At 42.8% G+C, this 4,878-nt stretch overlaps 1 protein-coding gene across 1 annotated transcript in view; it reads left to right on the top strand.

Moving 5' to 3' along the window:
• Window positions 1–4,316: 4,316 nt before the first annotated feature.
• LOC116064683 (cortexin-3-like) overlaps window positions 4,317–4,878 on the top strand; it is a 103,857-nt gene continuing 103,295 nt past the window's right edge. The window contains exon 1 of the mRNA XM_035992963.1: window positions 4,317–4,827. The gene's annotated coding sequence lies outside the window, so the exon portion shown is untranslated. The remainder of the gene's footprint in view (window positions 4,828–4,878) is intronic.

The following is a 4,878-nucleotide window of genomic DNA, read 5'->3' on the forward strand; positions in this document are numbered from 1 at the left end:
TAGAGAGACAACAGAGAATAGTACGTAGAGAGACAACAGTAGAGAGTAGTATGTAGAGAGACAACAGTAGAGAGTAGTACGTAGAGAGACAACAGTAGAGAGTAGTATCTAGAGAGACAACAGAGTAGTATGTAGAGAGTAGTACGTAGAGAGACAGCAGTAGAGAGTAGTATGTAGAGGGAACAGAGTAGTACGTAGAGACAACAGTAGAGAGTAGTATGTAGAGAGACAACAGTAGAGAGTAGTACGTAGAGAGACAACAGAGAGTAGTATGTAGAGACAACAGTAGTATGTAGAGACAACAGTAGTATGTAGAGACAACGGTAGAGTAGTATGTAGAGAGACAACAGAGAGTAGTATGTAGAGAGTAGTATGTAGAGAGACAACAGTAGAGTAGTAGAAGTCCACGTTGTCACTTCTTTTCTGACCTCCTGTGACACTGTACGATGCGTTTGTCGCCTTTTGTCGTTCTTTGTGACACTTTTTCTGAAGTTTTTCCTAACGTTTTCAGAAGTTTACTCACTGAGCAGCTTTGTATGAGAGAATTTTATATAATAGGCCCAACAGAAAATGTTCTGTATTTTAACTGTAGCTTCATACATCATTTCCATTTTTTTAATTACGGGACAAAGTCGAGCTGCCAGAACTTTTTCTGATATTTTACAGATTTAATTCTTAGAGTTTAGCTTAACTTTATTCATTTAAAAAAAGGCATTAATTCAATTTCATTCATAGTATCAAATCATAACAGACGTTTTAATAGAAGATTTAATAATTTAAACCGATTACTAATGCATTGGCCAAATGTAATGTATTAGATAACTACGAAGTTATCATACTTGCCAGTCTTTTTTTTTTTTTTTTTTTTTTTTAACAACTCTTGGGGAAACACTTGAGTTTGTGCCTTTTCTGGCTTCCACCTCGGACACGACAGTACATTATTTGTTAAAATATTTAGCTTCATGGTCACACACGTGACTCAGAACTTAGGGGCTATCCACCGGAAAGAAAGGGAGGGAAAGAAAATGGAAAATAAGAGCAGAGTGTCTCGTCAAAAAGTAATGCTTCGTCAGGTGCCTTTGGTGTTTATTGATGCAAAAAGTCTCAGAATGTAAGAAAAGACATGAAACTCTCACTTTTTTTAAATATTTTTATAATATGGGACCTTTTTAAAGGTCCTATGACATGCTGCTTTTTGGATGCTTTTATATAGGCCTTAGTGGTCCCCTAATACTGTATCTGAAGTCTCTTTTATATAGACCTTAGTGGTCCCCTAATACTGTATCTGAAGTCTCTTTATATAGACCTTAGTGGTCCCCTAATACTGTATCTGAAGTCTCTTTCCTGAAATTCAGCCTTGGTGCAGAATTACAGCCACTAGAGCCAGTCCCACAATGAACTTTCCTTAGGATGTGCAATTTCTGTGTCTGTAGCTTTAAATGCTATTGAGGAGGAGAGGGGGGGGGCAAGGTGGAGGGTGGGGGTGTGGCCTTGACCAACTGTCATGTTTTTCTTGTTTGCAAGTCATGATGTCTCTCTCTCATGGGTGGGCCAAATATTCTGGGTGGGCAAAGCAGAGAAAGGGGAGGTAACCTTTCCCCTTATGACGTCATAAAGGGAAGATTTCAGATCGGCCCATCTGAGCTTTCATTTTCTCAAAGTCAGAGCAGGATACCCAGGGCTCGGTTTACACCTATCACCATTTCTAGCCACTGTGGGACCATAGGCAGGCTGGGGGAACTCATATTAATGTTAGAAGAACCTCAAAGTGAAATGTCCATGCCATGGGACCCTTAAGTGAAGTCTCATGAGCAGAACTGTAAATTGAGGCTGTAACAGCCCCAGTTTTACGCCTCTCATGTATTACCGTCACAGCATCAGTTTCCATGAAAGATAATTAACCTGCCGATGTTTGAAAAACCTTGGAGGCATTTAAAACATGTATCATGCTTATTTTTAGGTTCATACTTTAATTTTGTACATGTTGTTGTTTACATGCTTTAATGTTCCACAAACACTTTATTTTTCTCGTTCTGTCTTTATAAAACATCCCAACACATTCTCATCCCCATTTCGTAAAATACGGACGCTTGGTCAGGTACCTTTTTGTCGTTGTTATTGATGCTAAAAGTCTCCTTATATAACGCGCTGTAACTAAACGTGCTTGGTCAGGACTATTGGCGTCCCTTTTGGCGTAGTTATGTTAAGGAAAAGGTCGTTTTTGCTGTTGTCCTCGTGTCAAATTTGACCTTTCTATATCAGAACTATGACAAAAGCACGTTGGAAAAAGCTACAAAAACACGGGGAAAAAAATCAACAAGAACTGTTTTTTTTTTTTTAACGCTGAAAAAAGTGACCAAAAAAATATCGGAAGTGACAAAAGAATCATCAGAAACATCGCCAAAGGTGACAAAAAACTTGTTTTAAAAAAGTGACAATGTCAAAAAAATTGATTAAAAACATCATTAAGAAAACGCCCAAAAAGTGAACAAATTGGAAAAAAGTGACAAAAAAATTTGAATAAAATCGACAAAAACATCCAGAAAAAGAACAACAAAATGTTGAAATTTCAACCCAGAAAAACACAAAGTTGCACGGTCGACGAGAGGACAACACAAGGGTTTAGGGAAAGGTTGTGGGTGGGCTTACGCTTCCGTGACACACGACAATAACAGTCCCAGTCTCCTGGGTGAAAGTCCTGTGTTTGACACATCCACCACCCCAACCAACCTCCCTACGCTGAATTTCCCCCTTCCTGTACGTCCACACCGCCGCCGACTTGATCTTCTAAAGATCCAGGAAGTCATTCATTTTCAATGGAAGCTGCTTCTCTCAGCTGCAAGGAGCGGAAAATCTGTCGGCGTCGAGTTTTGGGCGTGTTGAGCGACCAGTGTGTCAATCAGAAAGTTGAAAGTAGGTCAACTTTATGGTAATGAGCTATGACGCGGTTCAGCGGCAAGCAGCGGCAACCAATCAGAATATAGACGTCCTTCACGCTGGCTGATTCCAGAGAAACATACGATGTAAACTTTGGTTCCTACCAAAACATTAGTTCAGAGAAAAAGGAGGAGAAGCTCATCATGGCCGTTGCTGGGTTCCCTATCATTTATGATATTTGTGTATAGGGACCAGTTAACGTTACCTGCCGGTCACATGGTCTCTAAACAGTCCGCTCACGGTGAAGTCCTGCACGGATCAACAGCTGGCGGCTGCTCGCTCTGCCTGCATGCTGCTGCGGTTCAGCGGCTAACGAGCGAGCTAACTGCTAACAGACACCGCTGCGACCAACAACCAATACACATTCTGTCATTATATATGTCATTTATAAAAGGTTTCTAGTGTCAGTGTATTGGCCGTGCAGTGGCTGCTTGATCTTTTTCCATGATGAACATAGAATGCTGCTACGTCAGAGCAGCCAAAGCCTCAAACAGCTTCCCCGGACTTTCTGACCAGCGTCCTTGACCGGGCGGCCAGAGCTTCTTTGCAGCTCAAGTCGGTTAGTACAGTTACATACTACTCGCTAAACCCTGTGTAGCTGCTGCTCTCCCTAGTACGTTCTACAAAGGGCGCTTTTTTTCGTCGCTTCAGATGCTGACAGCCACTGTCCAAACGTCCGTATTTTACGAGTTTGGAGTGAGAACGGGTTGAACATCCACAGAGAGACACAAAAGTTAAAGAGAAAGAATGGTTAAACAAATCTCAGGAATCAGCACCAATAAAAGAACAGGAACAAAATTAAATCAATTACTGCTGCAGTTAAACAGCTTGAAAACTCTTTAATCCTCTCCCGGGGCTTTCTGTCACACTCAGCTGGACTTCATCCCTTCAGACTCGGACTGCTGAGCTTTAATGCACTGATTAGAATAAAATCTTTAAATTCAAGTATTAATTTGCTCTTCAGACACACAAGTACACACACACACACACACACACACACACACACACACACACACACACACACACGCGCGCACACACAATCGCACACACAATCGCACACAATCACACATTGCACACATTCTTATGGACACAGACACTCACACACATACACATTCACACACTCTCTCACACACACACACTCACACGCGCACACTCAAACACGCACACACTCACTCACACACACACATACTCTCACACACAATCCCACACACACATTGTTACGCACATAGACACAAACACACACAAACACACACAATCACACAATAACACATGCACACACACGCACACACAAACACACACACACACACACACACACACACACACTCACTCACTCACTCACTCACTCACTCACTCTCACACAAACACACACACTCACATAATCACACTCACACACACACACACACACACTAAATGTAAAACTAAACTTTAATGTAAACAAACTCTTCTCCGTCTCTCCGTAGGTCTCCATCATTCCCTCCCTCCGTCTCCGTCTCCCAAACGAGCTCGGAGGTCCATCCATCCATCGCTATAGCAACTGGTTGCTACGGGCGACGGACACAGCCTGCCGGCGCCAGCCACCATCCTCCTCACAGTTGTTGTTCGAAGGCAGAGACGAGAGACAAGGCGCGGTGCAGCGAGCAGAGTGGAAGACGCTTTTTCTCTCTCTCTCTCTCTCTCTCCCTCTCTCTCCCTCTCTCTCTCGCCAAAATAAAAGCCAACGAAATAAAAGAAAAGACGGCTGGATACTCCCGCTTCTGCGTTGCAACCTGCAAAGAGGAAACGACAGGATGAGAGGATGATGACAACTTGTTCGCCCAGGAACTCGGCCGTGTTGAAGTGAAGGCGCACTGACCCCGACGCCACCAACGAGACGGACGCCGCCGCTGCAGGGTGAGCCCCAACTTCCCCTTTTTGATTTCAATTTATTTCATATTTCAGACG

The sequence above is a fragment of the Sander lucioperca genome, chromosome 16, assembly GCF_008315115.2.
Source record: "Sander lucioperca isolate FBNREF2018 chromosome 16, SLUC_FBN_1.2, whole genome shotgun sequence".
Classification (NCBI taxonomy): Eukaryota; Metazoa; Chordata; class Actinopteri; order Perciformes; family Percidae; genus Sander; species Sander lucioperca.